This window comes from Zosterops lateralis (assembly GCF_965231275.1).
Source record: "Zosterops lateralis genome assembly, chromosome: 1".
Lineage (NCBI taxonomy): Eukaryota > Metazoa > Chordata > Aves > Passeriformes > Zosteropidae > Zosterops > Zosterops lateralis.
The window spans coordinates 80,906,320-80,929,046 of NC_139762.1; positions in this window are offsets into that span (position 1 = coordinate 80,906,320).

The following is a 22,727-nucleotide window of genomic DNA, read 5'->3' on the forward strand; positions in this document are numbered from 1 at the left end:
AATATTTTTTATATGTAAGCATTAACAAAGAGTGTATAGACTATTGATTTAATAAGAAAATGACAAAGTTTTTATGGCCTTTCTTTTGTAAAACAAAATAGAAATGTATTAATTGATTAGTAATTAGAAATAATTAACACTTAAACATGAAAAACTCGTTTATGTATTTAATCTAATCACACTGCCACAGAGCGTGGGATTATATTTTACAACTCCTTACCTAATTATATTGATCCAGAATATAAAATTACAATGCCTTAACCTGTGTAAATTATAAGTGTTCATGTAACAGCCTTTCATATTTTGACTGCCTATGAGATACAATACTGTTTGGAACTAGAAAGGTTCAATGGTTTGTTCTTGCATTATTTATATTCTTTCCTACCAAATGAAGGCAGCATTGATGATTGCTATGAAAGTTGTATTATTCTACTTCATTAATATTTAAATTTGTAAAAATCTTCAAATTGATATAAAAGTTCTGCATCATCTCTTCTTTATTAGGTAGACTAACTTCACATTTTCTTGTTAGGTTTGAGCTGTTTAGTGGTTTTTCTTTCTATATTTTAACCTACTTTTCCACTCAGTTCTCCAGTTATTTTACTTCTGCAGATCGAGTGCTGATCTACTCTGTCTCAATAAAAGTGCTCTTCACACTTTTTTGGACTTATTGGATAAAACAATGTAAAGCTGTTAGGGAAATTCTCATAATTAAATTAATTTCATTTTCTCAGTATGTTTTAGACATTATTAATTAAGGATGGCTTCTACTGCTGGAGCAATGACCAATAAAACTTGTGTCTAAATTAGCTAGTTGCAAATACTCTATGACAGGTTTTTTGTTTCTGTTTAGTTGTTTTACCAGTAAGTGAATCAATAAATGTACCATACTTATCTTATTTGTTATCTAACCTTATGTAGTTTTTATATTTTTGTGCTCTCCAGTGAGTGTCCTTGTTAGGCTTAAATTAAACCTGAAGAGTGAATGTATATGCAAATCCTGGTTGGTTGTCCCTAACCACCATGAACAGTTTTAATAAGCAATTAATTAGATTTCATTCTAACCCTGCAGAGGGTCACAGGCAATTTTGCTTACCACTTCTCCAAGTCCTATTTAAACATGTGTCATTACTGTTGTATTGCATTTCATTATAAAGTATAAGCTGTGACTGGGTAAAAACATCAAATGGACTTGAGCTGGGTGTGGTAGCGCTTATCCTTATAGATGTTTATTCTTACCTTGGATATAACATGGAGGTAAGGAGCTGAATTAATTTAAAGTTTTCTTATTCTGTGCATAAGACTGGAGCTAAGAGAAAGCTTCAGACACCTTAAAGATATTGTTGATTTTTTTATTTAATCATATTTTCCCTTCATTTTACTTCTAAATATCAAAAATCCCAAAAAACTAAAGAGTTGAGAACTTGAAAACTCTCCCCATACAAAAAAACCCAAGAGCCATATTAGACATAAGGAAATAAAATTCCCACTTTCCTAGAATAATTAGAAAAGCAGTAAACTTAAATGACCATTGAGAACTAGGTTTTACTAGTTCCCACAAATACCACTGAAGGAAAAGAATGGGTTGTGAAAACAAGATAGCTCTGGAAAAATGGATAGCCACTTACTAGAAGATAAATGAGGCTGAAAAGAGATTTTTACAGTGAAGATATGACATATGAAAACTGAAGAAAATCCAGAGAGAGTGAAAACAGATCCTTCAACAAATTTCCCCATTAAAATATGGTATCTTGATTTGTCCAATGGGAGTAAAGTGAATTGTTTTCAAATAAGGCTTACTACAAAATCTGGGTCTAAGGGGACTTTATGTTAATCAGTATAATCAATCCCTTATCCATGCAGGAGAAAGCTCAAACAAATTAGATATTGCATAGACTCATTTTCATGGCCCTGAGTTAGGCGTGTCATTTTGCTCCTGGATGAAAGGCCTGTCCTAGATGCTGAAATTCAACAAAACTTCCTCATCAGTGCACAGAGGAGCACAGAGAAAAGTGACACAGTGTGCTTTAGACTAAAGATGGGTGTCTCTTCTTCCAGCTAAATCAGAAACATTGTATAAAATAACTTTCTTTGAGTAGGTGTTCAAAATTATCCATAAATATCTCTTGATCTCCGACAGGTTTCAACAGAAAAGGCAATAATTTTAGATCAAGTGTGCTTAGGGCAGTCAAATCTCCAGCTAATAAAAGGGGTATATTTCTGCAAAAATGAATTACACTTTTTTGGCCTACAATGTGAAGAACATCAACATTGCTTTTTAACAATAAATCTAATAATCTTAGAACACTTTTTCCTTGGTGTCTAGTTGAAGGCACTTATAATGTACCCACAAACCGAATGTTGATTTCAGAGATAAATAAATTTCCTGTAGTAGGACAGAAAAACTGGTTATGTTAAATGTGACTAGACTAGATCTGTCGATGCTTACATCATCCAGGAAACTTTCCCTGGGGAACATCTCAAAATGGAGACGCCTGGCTCATGAGAATGGACACTTATTTGTCCATTGTATGGACACACATGTATGGTGGCATTAGGGAGGATTCTGTGGCTTAGCCAATGGATCTTTTTGGTTTTTTTAACTGCTCTAGTCATGGAGACTAAGGACTTATGTTACATGCTATGCCAAAATTCCAAGCAGACGTAGGAAGACTTGACTGCTGTTTGTGGACACACAAGTTATTTAAGGCTATCTGATCACATGACTAGGTTTTTCCAGGTCCTGCTGCAAATTTTGTGTATGTTTGACAAATTGTTGCAAGATGAGGTCTCCAGGTTAGTTAAACCAACATTTCTCATCCATACAGCCTGCACGAAAATGTACCCTACTGAGCTAGGAATCCGTCACAGAAACAAAGTGTTCCTAATATTTCTTGTAGCAAGGCTCTCCTTCAGCGTTGTTTCCTTCATCATCAATAAAAAGATAGGACTGGCACACATCTCAGGAGGCCAAATAATTCACTCTCTTTCCATAATAGATTTTCCCCTCTTTAAGTGGATTTGGCTGTATGTTTTAAACTAACAGATGATCAGCTGATCTATTCTAGGTTGTCTCCAATACTAGTGATTCTTCCATGGGTTTTCATGCCTGCATATTCTTAATGTTTTTCTAATACCTAGACTGACTCTTCCCTGCTGTGGTTACTTATTTTACTGTTTGCTATGGGCATAGAGAGACGTTTGTTCTGAGTAATGTTAATACTGAGATTATCTTTGCTGCATTTATTTTCCCTTAACAAGATGCACATATACACACAAATACATATGTAAATGAACACACACAATTTAGTCTTTTGTCTAATCAGTCTTAGTTTTTTTTTTTTGTTTTTTTTTGTTTTTTTTTCATGAAGTCTCTTTTTAGTTATAAAAAAGGTGATCAATACAAGACATAGTACTTTCTTCCCAATTCTGGAGAGAATGTGAAATTTAACTTTTCTTTGTAAATATGTCCACACTGGGACTGTATCAATATGTAAGCATTGCTGAAGATCTTTTTCCTGGGAATACCTGTGGGAGAGATCACAAGCCCATCTCTCTCTCTCTGCCTGCATAATCCATGAGTCACCTTTAAGAGGGACAAAATAGATAGAGATCCACTCTAGATATAGGTGCTCTGAATGTGATTTAAATAAAAAATTATCCTCACAGTACAAGCTGTCAGGTGGTTTTTTTGACTCCCCCTCCCCCCGGTTTTAGAGAGTACATCTAGGATAAAATTTTTCAGATTTGAGTTCAAAGTAGAAGTATGTATTTCCTTGTATACTTGACTTGGGTGCTAGCACTTCTCTGAATTTCACTATGGAGACATTTTTTCTCCCTGTGAGATTTTTTTGTGATGTCTATTGCATTTCTGGGGTCACTGGGCCCCAGCACCTCTCTGGTTAATCTCTTCATAGAGCTGAGCACTAAGCTCAGTGTATTGCACTCTCCATCTCACAGTGTAAGTATTTACAAGAACAACTGCATCTAACTTGTGGCTGAAGGCCTAACATTATGTATCAATAGAAAACAAAATATAAGCTGAATTTTATATGTAAAGCATAGATCTTTTAGCAGATGCACGCTGCATCTGGAGAAAGGATATCAGTGACAGCAGTTCACTTACAAGCATCTACAGACTAGAGCGTATGTGGAAATTATGATAAAATACCACTTTGGCATACATCAGTGCCTGACAGATATTTTCTCATCTTCTTCTCATCAGTATCTCGTCCTCTACTGCTTGCAAGCTGTAATGCTGGAACCCGTCAGAGAATAGACTCTGAATAGTCATAACTTTATACCCTTAACCTTATTCTGAACAGCTGGACATTAAAGTGATGTGTATATATATGTGTGCAAACACAGATGTGTATGTGTCCATTTAGTCTTCAAATTTTCTCAGGTAAGTTCTGTGCTGCTCCTTAGTTTGGCTGTAAGGTTTTAGGGAATGAGATGAGTCTATTTTTAGAAGAATATTCTTCAACATGATGAGTGGTGTAGCTGCTTCTTTTGTCTTATGAGAAGCACATTAAGTAAAACTTAAAATAGGAAAGATGAGCCTCTCCTTCCAATTCCTTCTATTAGCTTTCTGAGGGTCTGGAAGGCTTTTTTGATTTTTTTTTTTTTTTTTTAATAATAGAAGTAAGTCTCTGGTTTTTGGTCTTATTGCAACTTGTTTATTACTTGTTCTATGCATTATAAAAGCCTTTTCAAATACATAGGTTTCTCATCCATTTCATTTAATTGCAGTGAATGTTCTCATGCCCCCCAGAAAATCCTTTGAACATGGATAATCATCAACTTTGACAATACTTATTTGTCCCAAAAGCACATCTTTTCTTACATGTGCTCATGACCTTCCCTCATTTCATATCTGAAAGTGGGAGAATGAGAAGTTCAAATCTGTTTGGTGTTTTACATGTCATTTTTTTAAATTAGGTGGGCAAAAACAATCAATAGATCCTCTAGTTCCTGTGATCTTGGTCCTACAAGTTCACTTCTACTCATCAGAAACCAGTGCTGGTTGCAATTTAAGGATAAATATGCGTGCATGACTGGTGTAAATGAACTTATCAGAGTATTGACAGAAAATCTCTGGCCTCTATAACCATTAAGACAAGCAGCCTAGTTTTAAGTAGTAGAAGTAGAAGAAGAATAGGAGGGAAATCCAAATGGGAAGGTAAGGGGCAGTCTTTTCATGAAGGACAGATAGAGGAGGCGTCTTGGCAGCCTATGTTGAAATATTATTTTCCTGCCTAAGCAGCAGGCTTTCCTGTCTGAATGCATGTTAAAGATAGTATTGAATCAGGACAGGTCTTCACAGCTCCATCTCCTCTGTTTTTATTAATTTTTAAATCCTGATCTGTGTTGAACACTTTTTTCTGTTTGTTCTGTTTGTGTAGGGTGACATGACAGATCTTTTCTTGGTTTGATGCTATGTTTTCTTCAAATGCCAAATTACTTCTTGAAGCTTTCCACTTGTTAAAAGTGATTTATTTTGTTCAAACGTCTATTCACCATTTCTTGAAATATCTTGGGTAGTTTCTCTATGTTAGCCTTTTCCCAGACTGAAGTCATCAAAATGATGTCTAAAAGAAACTACAAATGGAAACTGTACTGGAAACTTCCAGATGAATGGGTGATATCACCTAATTCTTCATCACAAAACAGGTCATCCAGCAGTAACCTGTCAGATGATGCATTGCACATCTGTGATAACACCATTTGTTCTTGGGACTACTTCTGAAAGTGTTAATGTGAAGAACATGTTCTTTATCCTGCTGTATGTGTGTATCAGAGAAACTGAAGATGCATGAAGGGAAAAGGAGGGTGTTTTGTGCGAATATTTTACTGCATTCACTGACTGCATGTTAAGGCTTGTAGAAGTTTAGAAATATTTTAGGACTTTCCTGCTGCTTTGAAGGAAAAACGAAGAAAAAGGTGCTCTAGGTGATGTGGGTATATGGATAACTATTCCAAAACAGTAAACTCCCAACCTGCTGAGCTATGACACAAACCATAGCATGACATTCAATTGCATCTCTCTGCAGAACAGACCTCGACAGTGCTTCTACCTTTTCTGTTTTGCAACACCAAGAGTACAAATTGTCATCAAACTCTTAGGTTTGGAGAAAGAATCATTGAAATTTATGAAATGTCATCAGCATCATAGTCATCCAAATGAAAATGATAGTAAACTATTCAAAGAAATAATTCATGTTACTATGTACACTATATTCACATTCAAGTGGCAGATGTCACAGGTTGCAGTGCAGAAAAAAGGTCAGCTCAAATATTTCATATTTGTACTCACTCATAGACTGAAACATTTGGATGACTTTATGTGAGAAGTACATTTGTCAGACCTGTCTGTGAACCAAGTGTCACTTCTCATGATTAGAATGGTATTTCCAGACCTTCAGTGGACTCTCTTCCTTTCATCTCTGCCACATTTTTTCTGTGTTGACAGATGTGTTTGCTATGATGTCTGCTTGGTCAAAAATTGTTGTATTGCCTCTTTACTCTTAGTCTTTCTCCACTCTTCTTCCAGACTTAGGGTTTGTTTGAGGTCACTCCCGTTGCCAAAAAAATCCAACCCTCAGGTAGCTGTTCGTTGTTGATTTTTTTTTATATATATGCTTTTTAAAAATATGTAATTTATTCTCCAAGTTCAATTATTCCTCATGCATCTGAATTTGTAGATTTTTTGGAAGTAATCATGGCTATGATGAATTCATATAAATCAGCATCTTTATTGGGCCACTGTTTACATTTCTGGTTTTGCATTTGAAATACAGCATTTAACTTGGCATTTGAAGTCAGGCTCTGATGAAGTTCATAAGCAGCTATGAGAGTAAATGGCTGTTGAGAAGCAGGCATTGAAATGCGTGGCTCTCAGAACACACCACTTCCTTCAAGTAGCGTTTATAGATTGATGAGCAGCCTGAATAAATTCCCTCCTCTTCTTAAATTCTTAATTTTTTTTCTCTGATATTCAGCTTGCTTCTTTCATAATATTTAAAGAATGATAATTCTAAGCTCTAGCTGGGGGCTTCTTAATCTTGGGAGTCTTCTATTACTTACAAATTTAATGTTGGCTTAGCTTTGTTGTGTGAAAAATCTTTCTTTCTTGGAGGTCTGGTGTTGTGAAGGGGAAAAGGCATATGAGAGTAATTTGAAATATTATTTTTATTTTTTAGAACAGTTTCTTGGGGTTTTTTTTAAGGCTTTTATGTCATGATACTCAGGTTTTGGTATTTATTTCTTGAATTTTTAATCTGTGCTAAAAGGAAAGCAACTTTATTTGTAAGACTTTTCCAATAGCATTGAATTCTACTTATATACTATTTATTCTAATTATAATAGGTGGACATTCTGAAGGAAAGTAGTTTTCATAGCAAGATTTAACACAGACATCTATGCATTCCTGTCTCAGTTTCAGGGTACTGAAAGTAGATCAATATATTTCTGCCATACTGCAATTTTATAACAGCTATCAGTTTACTGTCTGTAAGCTTCAAAATTTATTTTCTAAAACAAGAAGAAAAGCAATTTGAGACACTAAATTCTGTAAAAGAAAGGTGCAGTTAGGTTACTGATTTAATACTAATACTCTAGTACACTGTGTTACATGAAAAAATTGAATTACAGGACTCAAATTTGTCAATAGGCAGCTTTTACAGTAACTACAGTTTTTTCTTTTATTATTTTAGCAGATATATACTTTTAAGAACTCATAAGTTCTCTTTCTTTTCTCAATTGTCTTAAATGTACATTCAGTATATCTGAGAGATTCAGGGAAAAGATAATGTAATACAGATTTCCTCTCTGCAATGTAAGAAATAGCAGTCTCTGTCAAACTCTTAAGACAATTTCTCACAAGGGCACTGTTTGACAGAAGTGACAGCAGGAGTTCCTGAACCAAGTCTCTTTTGGACTTGCAAGTTGATCCTTTCTGGGCCATCTGGAAATAAACCTGAGCAATATGTCATCCCTGTGAGCCCAGATTTTTATTTTTATTTTTTTTTTAAGCTTTTGGTTTTTAATAAGTCTTGCTAAGAACTGCCAGCATTATGCTAGTACTCCAAAGAGATTTATTTGCTCTCCCTCTAAAATACTGATTATATGAAGCGGTAGTTTAGGTGTTGAGTAATGAAACAGCAACAATCTGGCGTGTCAGTAGAAGGGTACTTCTCCTGGATAATCATAATTGGCATCTATGTTTGAAATGGTCCATTTTTCTCCACCTTTTTTGTTCTCTGGACACATGAATTTTAGGAATCAGGGTTATCAAAAGTGCAAAAATTTACTTTAGAAGATAAGATTTCTGGCATCTTTTCCTTGACTGAGTTCCGTACAGCCAGATTTTCACCAAAGCTGCAATGTGAATTGGGAGTAAACTTGGCATAACTTCAATAAGTCGGCAGAATTACTGCCGGTAAACAGACTATTAATTTGGTTTGAATTTGTCCCTCCTCTGAATCCATCCTTTGTGGTTCTTTGGACAGAAAAGGTGACTTGTGGGGGATAGTTGTTTTTGCAGTTTTTTGGGGTTTTTTTTAAGCAGACTGTGATTGACAGGGTTTTACCCACGGAAATACAGCTGATACATATGCCTTGCCCAAAGCAATGTGTCTATGAAGCACCCAGCTTCAAAGCATTCTGGGTCTGAACATTTCCAACCCGTCCCTCAAAATGGGTTTTGATGCAGCGTGCATATCTTTGCCATTGGGTAGTTATTTGTGAGCATTGTTATGCTGTGCATACAGCCTGCTGTCTTGAAGTTGTTCTGAGAATTGGGCTGATGACCTACATTGGGAGGCAACATTTGATTCCAGATTTTTAAATGAGGCATGCAATTTATAAAATTTTTGTATAAAGTTGCATTCTGGATCGATGTGAGCAAGGAGATCAGTAAAGCTCCCATTTATCTCTTCCAACACGTCCAAAAAAGAGTGAGAATTAAAGGTCCAAAAGCCTGGGATTTATTGTTTTCTGTGCCAATTGAAGGCTGTCTTCATGTGCAGTGTACAAAAGGCCATTTGGTTGTTACTGAAATTGCTGACTAAAATGCCCATAGCTGACACATTTGTCAGAAGACTGACAAGCATCTGATTCAATAAAGTTTTCCAGCCTTTTGTTTGACATTTTGGTGATTGGTTATCATTGTGAAGGGAACCGTTAGTGAATTATTTTCATTCCGTACTGCATACAGATAGAACTTATTTTATAGCTCTGCCATTGCTAAAACCTAAAGCAACATTTTCTTCCTCTCTACATCCACTTAGATGTGGACTTAGATTTTTTTTTTTAGCGCTACCATTGTTTTGAGAGGAAATACTTCTTTAAAATCTGTAAGTTCTCAACACTGCAGACTACCATCATCACTGCAGGCAGATGATAGCTAAGTCTGTGGCTTATTGCCCAGCATTTCATTATTTCAATACCTTCATTTGAAGGGACAAGTACTTCATGACTCCCACAGAAAGCCCATGACAACTAAAATGAAATGTAAGCCCCATGCAAATATGATACCTCTTGTGGTAATCTTTGAGGTTCAACAGATATTGACAGATTTTAATATATCAGCTAAGTAAGCATTTCTAGAGTGGTTTAATCCTTGATGCAATACAGCAATTATGCTGGGGATTGTAATGGGCTTTTTTTTTCTTCTCCTAACAGAGCATCAGGTCTGGGTGAAAAGTATTAACACAAAGTATATTAGACTGTATTAAATTAAGCCATTAAAAAAGAAATCTCTCTTCCTATATTCTTATACTGTGCTAGATATGTCTGGTCTTCAATATATTATTTGTAGGCAATCTTCTACTGTGTGAAGAATGCAGGAAAGGTAACTCTGGAGGGCATAAGAAGCATCTCTTTCCAATAGTACAGCATTCTGTGTGTACAACCTAAGTGACAAAAACCATTATTCTGCCTCTGAGTGTTAGTGTGGCTCCAGTTTAGACTTTGAACTACAACCTTCAAGGATTTGTGTTCCAGTTCTGTATGTCTCTCTCAGTGGAGATGATCGAATCATAGAGTCATAGAATTGTTAGTGTTGGAAAAGGGCTCTAAATTCATTGAGTCCAATGGCTAACCCAGCACTGTCATGTTCAACACTTAATCTTATGGTCAAGAACGACATCCACGTGGTTTTTGAATATTTAATTTTCCTTAAACTAATTCTATGAGGTGGTTTATAATTTAGTCACTGCTCTGTCCCCACTATATTTCAAGATGGGGTGTACTTTTATGGTGTCTCAGGGTTACTATGCATTCAGATTTTTTGGTGAATTTGGTTAAGAACCACCCATTCTTCAGACAGGCATCATCTCTATCAAACACATCAATTCTCACAATGCTGCACTCCAGATTTTTGAATAGCTCAAGCCAGCATCAAAGCCCTTTTCACCATCTCCCACAGTCCTGATTTGATGTGCCAGACCCCCACAGACCTTCTGTTTTTGTGATCTATTTCAGCAGCCAGAACGATGACACTGGTTCTGAGGAGAATGAAAACTCAACATGAATATGCAATTTCAGAGCACTTTGGATCTGCTTCTGGGGTTGTCATGTTTTATGCTGACAATGCTGTTATGTTCAATGCTAAGAAACTGGTACAGGATTCCTGCTTTTCTTCAGGTGCAGGAGAACATCCTTTGGCAAAATGGGAATCTGAAATGAGTAACCTGGGAGAGGGAACCCATCTGATAAATACAAAAAAAAGTGGTTAGACTTTCAGATTCTTAGATCAGATGGTGTCAAGAGTAATCTCAGATGTATTTCTGACACCAAGCCTGTGTTTTTGCTTCTCCTTTGCCTGCTGCCACCTAAAGACAATATTCAAGGCTATATTTAATTCCTGTGAGAATGAAGTCACACCTTACAACTTTGGTTTTAAGAGAATTTTTTCTTATTATGTTTATGGTGCTCACTCCTGGGCTTGGGAAGTTCTGTTTCTATTAATATCTACAGATCCAAAAGAAAAATCCATTTCCACACAGCCGAAGCTGTCTTGAATTAACCTGGATTCTAGTTCCCCCAATTCAAATTCTCTATTTAGAACTTGTTAGTGTCTACCACTGATTTAGTTTCTTATCTCTTTCTGGTTTTGTTAACCATTAGGAAAAAAAACCCCAAACCAACAAAAAAACTTCAAACCTGTAGGCTTGAATCCCATCCTCATATTTCAAGGAATAATCTGCAAAGTTTTAGAAGCTTTGCTTTTTTCAGAATCATGTAAACTGTTGGAAGATTTTATTGATTTGTGTCAAAGATACAAATTTATTCATACTAATGTATTTATAGAAAGGCCTAACCCTGAAGTTACATCTTCTCCCTGATGAAGAAATGCAGCAGCAGTAGAAGCACTGTGGTCATATGATAGAATGCCTAGTCTTGTGTTCTCACTGCATTTCAGCCTGCTGACCTGAGTGCTAAGCAACCAACTAAATGGTGTCAATCACAATGCTGCCATCCTGCAGTTAGACAAAATGAATTTCTTCCATTTGCTCTGTTTTGTGCTGCATGGTTGGCATCAGATATTTTCCTTCCTTTCTCCATCATTTTCTGGCTTTCTGTGATGTTACAAAAGGCAAATTTGCATAGCTAGTGAACAAAAACAGATTTGTGGATCTGCCTGTACTCCACATTATTAGCGAGAAAATTACTTTTGTACTAATTCTACAATGTCTTGCACAGAAAATGGTGCATTGTTGGAATTGTATATGAGTGAGTAATAGCCAAGACACATGTTTACATTGACTGTTTCTCTCAGCCCTGCTTTCTGTTGTACTTCAGGTAGTAACACGACTCCTGCTGCTATTCTGTTCTGCTAGTTGAATAATTCTCATAGTGTTAAGTCTTGGAATGATTGCACTTTTAGTGACTTCTAGCTTAGAATAAATATTGCTGTGCCTTTTGAATACAAAATGTAAATGACAGGATTCTATTAATATTTTAACTTGAGTTTTTATATAGAATTACTGTGTGAGAAAAGTAACAATTTCTCATATTTAAGCATTATTTAAAAAACATATCTACATGTAAATATTAAAGGATTGTTTCCTCATAGTAGTCAACCTTGAGAGAGATGATATACATTAATTTTATTGATCTAATAATTTCAAAAAATAGCTTCAGTATGATTTTTGACAGTTTCTTTCTCCATGTTATGCTAATCAAGGATGTTAGTGCACCTGATTTTGGTGAGTATGAATTTCTTATGAATTAGGGTGTGGGGATTTTGTGTGGTACTAATTCCCTGAGTGAATGCATTGAAACATCTTTGAAGATTTTGTTGGTAGGTCCTTTGCAATTTTTTTTTGTTGTTTTCTTTGTAACACTAGAGGTTCACAAGTATTTTCTATAGAAGACATGTAATTTTATATTGTGGTTTCACATGTTTTTCTACAGATTTATATCTGTGTCCCATATCTTTGTAAAATCAAGCATTTATGGCTTGAGATTAAGACTTTTACCTGGGCTACCATAAGATATAATATCATGTAATAAGCAATCACTAATGAGTGTAAAACTGTTGACATTGACATGGAGTTTAATTTAAAAATATTCATATTCTCCACTTCTACAAGCTACAGCTTTGTAGCTAAAACGATACCAGGTGGGATTTTGTGTAATGATGTACTATGAGTACAAGACTCCTCATTCAAACATCCTATTTAGACAAACATATATAAAGTTAAATATTTAAGTGTTAATACTGAATGTGCCTCCACATAATGGCAGGTACCTGTAACATACAGGTGCAAAAGTAAAGGCAAAGGTTAAAAAAAAAAAATCTGTATTTCTTTTATCTCATTAAAAAAAGCTGGAAACCAATGTACTCTCCATTTTTTTCTTCTTCTTTTTCTCCAAAATACTTTCTATGCCAGTGAATTTAAATTCTAACACCTCTCACCATGTGAAAATCTAGGCTAATCCCTCAGCAAAATGGATATAGATTTTTTTTTCCTGTAATAGTAATAATATTTGCAGAGATGAAATTGTCAAGATAGCTATTAATATCCCAAATTAAGCCTTTTCCATAATCTTCAACATGCTGAAGATAGTTCTTGATATATCCTTTGGGAAATCCATACAAAATACTTTGCATTGTTTATGTCTGCGGAGTTGTAGCAAAGCTGCACACTTCTTACTCTACTTCCTATTAACTGCTCTTGGGCAGTTACAAATTTTTGTAGCCCTGTGGAATAGTATGCATATCTTAAGCTGTGCTATAACATCCTGTATTTGGGGTTTATTCACATGTGTTAATTAGAAAGGCTCAGTTCAGTCCATTTATTTGGGAGCTGCTGAGAAGTGGCAGCAATTGACAAGTTTAATGTTGGGAAAAAAGAAATGGATGTACTGGGTTTATGAGTAGATGCATTTGGGACAAGAAAACCGGCCTTTTGTTTATTTCCCCAATCAGAGTATGGGTTTAGAGTAGCAAACTGAAGCCATTTGTGAACATAATCACAGCACTCATTACTGGCTGCTAACTGATCTGAATTTTAACTGTAGAGGGATGTGTGTGTAGAGGTTTAGATGTCAGCAAAGTTCACCAATAAAAATAATCTATTTAAGATATTTTCAGCATCTAGTATTGTTCATTGAGGCATCTACCTCCCCTCTGCATATCTAGGTTGAAAATTTCAGTGGAAATTTTACCCATCAGGTGCCTTCTCCTCTATGCAAACAATTAAGCAGCTTTAATTTTCAATAGCTGTTATCATCTCTCTGTGTCTCACTCTCTTATGTATTAGAGATGGTCTGGATGGTCCTGATAACATAAGATACAGTTTAAATCTTGAAGTTCAAGTCAAATGTTAATTGGTGGTTGAATACTTTTGATTTAATTTTTTGGTCTGCCATATCTATTTCAAAACAGATGCTGCACTAAGCAATGCTATTCTTTTCTGTTGATATGATATACTTGAATTTTTAAAGTAGAACCTTCTTTTCATAGAATTCTGTCTCCCTTTCTAAGTTTAAATTTCATACACTTCTGAAAAAGCATGAAAGCCAGGCAAAAGTTTGAGTTTATGTTTTTCTTCTATGTAGGATGGAAGAATAAATGTATAGTATTTTGAAGAGAACAATGTAAATATTATACAATTCAAAGTGTGTTAACATTCAGCACTAGTTTGAATTTTCAGTACTGAATATTCTGAGTTCTAGAAATGTGTATGTGTGCATTTAGTGGCCTGTCTATGCAGGAAAACTTGCAGAACTAAGTCTTTATACATTTCAAGGATCTCAAGATATGAGTCAAATAAAATTGTACGTTTCCAGACAATGTTAATGAAAATGTTAAATAATTCACACAAATCATTGCATAGAAAATACCTAGAATAGATTTTGTGAAATTTATTTTCAGTTTTTAATATACCCACTGCCATTTTTTGAAATTTGTAATTTAAAATGCATAATTCAGTAATGCTTATAGGAGTTATTACCCTGAATTAATACTTTAGCATTTTAGAATGTTCGGTATAAAACTTTAATGTCTTTGTTTTTATTAAAGTGGTTTCAGAAAAAAAACCCCAACATAATTTCCTTCTATTTGAGAAATCTTTATGTCTACTATTCTTAAAGAAATAAATTAGTACAATGCCTTTTTCTGTGAAAAAAGTAAGTCATTATTTAAGCCATGGTCTGGCAATGCCCTACCAACTTGAAAAGTATCTCTAGTTCAAAAAGTCTTTGCACTTTCATGACAGAGTTTATTGTATGGGTCCAGTGTGGTGAGGGATTACTACCAGAGTGCACTGCATTTATTGCTGTCAACATAATTTCTACTTGGCACCTCTTGGAACTTAACTCTCATTTGCCCTAAGGTACATAAGGAGCCATTCCACTGGCAGTGGTTTGAAAATATCTTCAGTTTAATTGCTGAAATGTTCTTAAGCTGGTTTGTAAGAAATAAAATCATGCTGGTAAATTGGTTATGAACAAAGACTCAGGTGTAAGTATCTGCAGAAATTGAACCAGCTCCTCCTGGTTGTATTTAAAACACGGACAACCCTTGTGCAGGGTGTTATTTCAGCTTTGAATGTCTTCTTTTAGGTTCCAGTGAACAAAAGATTTACAAATAGAATTGAAATCTATACAGAATAGAAATAAACCTAATTAAATAAAAAGGCCAATCAAATAAAGCATCAAAGATCAGCCACTTCCTGGGTTGTATCAGCACGAATATCCAGCAGTTCCAGGGAAGTGATCTTTCACCTCTGTGGCACTTGCGAGGCCATATCTGGAGTATGGTGTCAATTTTTGGGTTTCCCAAAATAAAGGATTGACAGACGGGATTGAGTCCACTGAAGGGCCATCAAGATTGCTGGGGAAGTGGAGCACATGAAATATGAGGAAATGACTAGGTAAGGGAAGGTTTGAGAGGGATCTTCCTGTTCCAGTTAGTCAGTTGACTAACTGGAAAGTATAGAGAAGATGGGCCCAGAGTCCTCTTAGTGGTGTGCAATAACAGGATGATTTGCAAAGGACAAAAACTGAAAAATGGGAAACTCATCAGATGTAGTTTTTTTACCATAAGTGTTGTTGTACACAAGAACAGGTTGCCTGGAAGACTCTAGAATCTTCGCTGTTTTCAGGGCTTGTTGGGTCACAACCTGAGCAAACTCATCTAATGAGACTTGCTTTGAGCAAGTGTTTCGACTAGATAACTCAAGCCTGTATTGTTCTGTGTTTCTGTGAAAACATGCTACTTGGAAACTGAGTGACCATCCATGCTGTGCTCTGCTTTGGCAGAATGATCTTAAAACCATTGTAATTTTATGTGTACTTGGGATCTTCACTAACTTTTTTTTTTTTCACCTGTTTTGTCAAGTCAGAAGATAATAAGAAAGTACTTTTAGGTTACTGAGCAAGAATGGAAAGTTGGAGAGCTTTCTCTCCACATTTCACTCTGACAAGTGCTTTTCATTCAGTGGCTGTGATTGCATGAATTTCCCAAACTGACTAAAGCAAGCAGGGGTGTGGGCAATGAGAAAGTAATTTGGAAAAAAATGTGGAGTATGAAGCTTCCAAACTTTGTTAACATAGCATGTGTGATTCTTATGAAAAGTTGAATAGGTCCTGGATAAAAGGGTAAATTGCAGGCATGAGAACTTCTTTTATGTAGGACCCAAACAATGTTGTAGCAATGTCAAAAATATTTGGTCTCCTTGCAGATGGTGTCAGTCAGGAAGAATTATAAGCAGTAAGAACAAGGGGCATAAATTTAGGCAGCCAAGGGTACTGTCCTACTTGCTGCATCTGCATTTCATATCTAGGATCCCAATTCTAGGATAGGATGATTAAAGCATACTTAGTAAGTAGTTTTGTATCACTAAAGATAGACTACTAAAGCTGTACATGACCCAGAGACCTGTCAGCCTCTCTGGGGTCTATAGGAAATTGTACGGTTTGGACTCTAACTTGTGCTGCCCCACCTTCTGTAGCTTCAGGCTGCCAGGCTGAGGCAAAGATTACCATACCTGGGGGATATCCCATTCCTCTGTGTTTCTGGTGCTGCCAAGAGCAACCCTGACCAAAGCTGTTCCACCAGCACTGACTGAACCCGCTCCTGGCCTGTCTTTCACTGGTCTTTGCTGAGGTGACATTGTCCTTCTGTTCCACAGTATGGGATCTCAGACCATCAGGGAAGATGCCACCTCTGCTCCAGTCTGTCATCTGAGTAGCTGATTCTCCTCTTCTATTTCACACTTTGCCCCCAGTCAATTGATACAGATTCTCCTTGAAATATTTATATCATTGCCTGTGACCGGTGTGATGCTGTTTACTGAAATGTGTTTTCAGCCTTCACCCAGCTCTAGACCATCCTGAAGTTCCACAGTTTCACTATCACAATTAATTATTCTCCCTTTCTCTCTCTCTCTCTCTCTTTTTTTTTTTTTTTTTATTTTATTTTATTTTATTTTATTTTATTTTTTTTTTTTTTTTTAAATTTTATTTTTGGCCTTGTTTGAAGGAGAAATCCTCCACTGAAAACAGAAAATTCGCACATCGTACATAGTGAAATTTAATTGCAGTATGTCACTAGACAGACACACTAGAAGCACACTCACATAGGTTGTCAGAGCAAAACGAGGGGCATTTATTTCTTGACCTTGATTTATATAGATTTCAGGCAATGACCAGACATTGGAGGATGATGTTGACACCTCTCCGACCCTACTGGTCAAACTAGAAGTCCATCAATTGTCCCTTCTTCAGAGAGGAATGTACAGTTTTCCAAAACATCACTTTTGTTTACTTAAAAGTCCGTGAGAAACTCCGCTGCAAAAATGCAAACATCAGAAGGCTGAAAAAGATCAGGGCGACAGCAGTACTGCTGTCACCTTTATGCAGATTCTCTATCTTGGTCCTGCCCTCAAGACTCTAGACAAGTTCCTTGATGTTTGGGTTTCTCTCCAAGCATGCACAAGAATTGCTAGTTTATATTCTCTTGTTGGATGAGCAAGCCTTTTTCAAAGATTTATTTGCTGAGGGTTTTTAGAGCACTAAAGAAGGTGCCTCAGCCTTGTCTTGTGAAAGCAAATACTCTTCTGCTTAGCATTTCTTACTGACTGGGAACTGCTCGCCCATCAATGAGGAATCACTGATCATGTGCAGAGGAAGTTCCTTCATTCAGTTTTCTGAGGTAGATATGAACAAGCATTTTCTCATTTAAGTTGTTAACTGTACACAAATGTACATGACATGCCATTTTGCTGGTCACTTTTGCAGAGGTAGGGTGTACTGACATTATTAAAAGTGACAAATATGTCATGTAAAAGCATGAAAAAGCTTTGGAAAGATTGGTGTTTCACTTAATAGTTCAATATATTTGATAATCAACTTTTTGGACAATATTTTTGACAGTATTTTATGCTGGGTTTGGTCTTTTTTCCCTAATATTTTCCTGAGATCTAGGGCCAACTTTATTTAACGTAAAATGACACTAAAAAATTATCTGTGAGCTTTTTCACTCTTCCAGAATCTTCTGGGACTTGGCTTCCTGTCTGTTTTCATATCAGGACTGATGTAAGAATTTCTGCTCTAACAAGAAAGATGAGATTATAAACAAGAAAATAAAAAAATAAATGCGTGACAATAGAATATGTTTGAGCCTGTTTATGGTGTAAGTTAAACCTTAATATTGCTGACCTTTATCTCACTGTAACAAAGGCAGAAAGCAGCAGGCACTATATGACTCATTTTACCTCCCAGAGCTTGACAGTTTCTCCCCATGCTGGCTTTTAGCAGGGAAGAGGGAACATTAACACTTTGCAGGACAAACATTCTGCCCCTAATGCCCCGAAGTGCAGGGCAGGCAGGTTCTGTCTTGCAACACCTGTCACTTCACACAGGTCATGTTAATTGCATTGTTTATGTGACTAACTGTTGTGGGTTAGGAATGGCATTCCCCAGTTTAGTGCTCCCACTAAGGCTCTCTAAATCACCATCACTCACTCCCCGTGGTGGGATGGAGAGGAGACTTGGACGCACAAAAAGCAAAGATCATGGGTTGAGATAAAAACAATTCACTGGAAACAGCAATGAGATAAGTAACAGCAAAAATATGAATAACAAAAGTGTACAAGAGAGAGGTGAGTGATTCACATTCAAAATGCTCAGGATTGGGTTTACCCCACTTCTCCCTTCAGCATGTTTATTCCACCAGAGGGAACTCCTTCTTCCCCCAGAGGAGACTCTCTTCCCCATGTCCTCGGCATTAGCATGATGTAATAATAATCTGAGGGTCCTGGCCATGGCCCCTCCTGCCTACTGCAAGAATTGAACTTGTCCTGGCCAGAACCAGGACACTAATTTAACAGTAACTTTTGATGAGAGCAGGAAAAAATGCTGCTGGCAGCAATAAGCTTGAAAGATCGCAGGCAATTTTTCCATGAGTTTCTTCCTGTACCCAAGATTTGAGCAGCAGAAAAGAGATGCTTAGTCATATGTCAGAGGGTGCTGTGTTTTAAAATCAGTCCCTGATTGCTCCTTTTTTTTTTTTTTTTTTTTTTTTTTTTTTTTTTTTTTCAGAAATCCATAATAATGAAGGAAATGCTAGAATTTATATTTCTTTAATCAGCATATTTATTCATGTACTCCAGAAATAGGTTTTAAGTTTTCTTCAAGCTTAGGTTTGAATTATTTCACCAGCAGTGCATCAAAGCATCACCAGTAGAGACGTGAAGCTAAAAACCCAAGGCAGTGAAAGCTTAAAGGAAGGAAAAGAAATGTCAGTAATTTTGTTGGCAGTGTCTGGAAATTTCTACCTTCCCTTTCCTCTGCAAAATGTATTCAGAGAAATGCTCCTGAAGCTGAGTGCTCCACACAATGTGTCCAACTGCTGTTGGAAGAGATTTGCATTTTTTAACTGACCAGAACAACTGCAGTCACTGTATTATATGTGTTTGTTAGCAATTCTTCAACTTAATAACAGATGCAAACTTCATGTTGTCAGTTTTATCCTAATAATATATATATATTTTCTTTGCTTGTTCCCTTCAGGTATTTTTTCCCTAAAGAATATAGCAGAACTTTTGTTTGTCTATTTGTTTGCTTTTGTTGTTATTTATTTTTCCCTGGAAGATGACCAGTGTGTTAGGAATGCAGATTCTAGCTAATTTTGACTACTGAGACAAAGGCTCCTTCTTGCAGGCTTTAGACTAAAGCCCAGCCATATCTAATGACAGCCCAGTTCTTGAATCAGGTTATTGAACCTGGCTCTGTGACATTGTCATGTTTAAGCTGATCTATCCAGAGCTGTGGCTGCATCCAGATCTATATTCCTGCAATATTTCTAGATGAAGTTTATTATTGCAGTAGCTAATATAAAAAGTGCTTGAGGTTTAAATAAACTAATGAGCTACCCTCATTTTGTTTTTGAGAAAAAGGATGAAATACTTTCTTAAAAGTTTCTAAACATTTAAGATTTAAACAAATTTGATGTTAGATATCTGTCAGAGATACTGTGATTTCACTTAAGTTGTAGCATCTCGTTATTGTTGAACTTATTGTTTTTCTTTCTTAAAAATTGCCCTTGGGCATTTTTACCAAAATACTTAATTTATGCTTACTTTGTATTGCCCTGTTTCACTAAGCAGTGAGAAAAGTAGAAAATATTTGCCAGCTTAGGAATTCCATAAAGTAATATAACTTTTAAAGATCCATTTGGACCTTTAAAGTTATGGAAGAATGCTTCTCTCCCCTTCCCACCGTGAAGTTATTTTGCTGTGGAGGTACAAATGTCTGTACTACAATGAGAAATTGGAATTTTATCAGAGATGGAATCTCTGTATGAAAATACCTGTGATTTTCTCCCTTCTGGTATTCTCAAATCTCTTCATTTCATGATGAAAGAAATTACTGAATGTGAAAATTAGAAGAGCTGCTGTAAGGGATCTCAACTTCCGAGGCAAAATAATATTATTTTATCCTATTTCTTAATCACTAATGGCTTATTACATTTATGGATAACTTTATGGATAAGTTTAGTTACTTGAATTGAGTTCTGCTAACATTATGAGATGCATTGAAAAGAGCAAAAATACTTATGCCTGGATATGTGCAAAAGTGGATCCAAATTAATGCTATATAATTATAATTTAAAGTGTATATGTTGATTAGGTGGTACTGATATGGTATAATCCTTCCAATATTTATCTGCAGTCACTTTCTTCCACTTTTGTTTTACCTACTTATTCTTAAAGCAGAGCACCTTTAGGAAAGCAATAACTTCCATGGCAGACATCAAAGGTCTAGTTACTTCAGGTAGCTATTTTGTATTATAGTCAGTATGGAATGCAAAATGAAGAAGAATTGGGCAAGTATGGAATTACATATTCTTTTAGGTATTGGTCATTAGGTACAGAAACCTTTTTTTCAATTTCGTGCTTTGAAAGAGGGGACAATTGATGGTAAACAGTCTTCTGACTGCATACATGGGGAAATTTTTTCATCTCTCTCTGACTGACCAGTATCTGGAGAACCTCCATTTTCCTGGGAGTCTTGGAATCTTTCTTAGACACTCTTTGAGAAGACTGAATTTTGTGTGTGGAGCAGCATCAGGATTACTTCAAGTTCCTCTAGTGTATTCTTTGAAAACTAGGTGTGATAATTACTCCAAGGCAAGAAAGCAATACAATATTGGTGAGAATTTAAAAATAAACCAATTCTTCATGCAGGTATTTGTTGTACTTCAGAGTTTTTTTTGGATGATTTTAACAGCATGACACTAAACCCCAAATTTTTAACCCACAGCAGAGCTCTCTATTTCTGCCACTGTGCCAAGGACATGAGTGATAATGCCTTGGGAAATTAGCAGCCCAGTACCTCCGCTTTCCAGGGATCATAAGTTGTAATCATGTGTCTTTACTTATCTTCAGAAAAGAGGGGAAGAAACCATTTATTCGTCCTTTGGGACCATTTTTTCCAGGCACTCAAAATCATGCCTTTTTCATGTATTCTGCTGACATAGCACATAACCAGTATCTGGTGACATGACTAGATTTTTCTTTCCCTAAGTACAGAAAGTATTGATATTGGGGTTTTATCTGATTTTCAGAAATTCGTGCCTCTAAGAAGAATGGGCCACTGTGAGGAAAAAAATAAATCTAAGGTTGAAATGTTCATAAATAGTATATATTGTTGGAAAAAATGAAGGGAAAAAATTTAATCAAAGAGAAGATATCTAAAAGTAAAGTCTCCTATGAAGGTCAAAACCTCTACTGCCAAGGAGATATACACAGTGGTCAGAACTGGAGCTATGGCCCCAGTATTGCACAGCCTCATCTTATTCTCAGAAACCCACTCCTGGATATTTCAAGTGCTACTGTTCTGTACTTTACTTGCTGTCCTACAATGTTTCATGCTGTTGCATGTATGGTCTGTAAGGTTAAGTTCACAATCCTTTACAAAGTCACCCAGTTTGCCTTTAAAATCAGGCAAAAATTTGTGAAGCTTCATTTGTAATCCTGCATTTCACACAGGTTTCAATAATCCTTTATAGCAAAGGGTAATGTTTTATGTGTTACATTTACAGACATAGTTGTCCTCAGTTCTTCAGCACATGAATGAAATAGGAGAAAAGATGACGTGGTGTGTTTGATTTTATCTCTAAAATCACTGTTGTAGATTTTTGAGGTCTTGAAGTCAATGAGAATTGGAAATAGCTGTTGTATGGAATTAAAGGGATATTTATAAAACTACTCCTGAAATACAGAGTGTTTTCTTGTCTCACCTACAAATTGGGAGTATTAGAGAAAAGCAACCATGGATATTCCCCAAACCTCCCACTTGGAAGAACTAGCTCACTTTACCTCTGAAAACACAGTGATTGAAAGTTGCACTCAAAAGTGTGTATCAGTAGCAAATGACATAACACGAGAAGACATTTTTCTGAAGAACAGGTGGCAGCTGTTTTATTCTGATCACCCTAAGGTGCTGTTGAATGATTTTATTACCCATTTTTTTTTGTTAAATATAAATTTTTATAAGTTTATGACAATAGTAGAGACAGCAGTTTGTCTCTATGGAAAAATGTATGTTAGAGAGGAACTTGGGAAGAAGACTCCCTTTTTTGAGTTCTCTGTCTGTACAATGCTGAACATCACATGTGGTGTTCATCCATGCCCAAAACCTGTGTGAGTGAAATTTCAGTGCTACTGAAATCAAAGGCAAAACTGATCTTGCTGGGAGAGTTTGAGCAG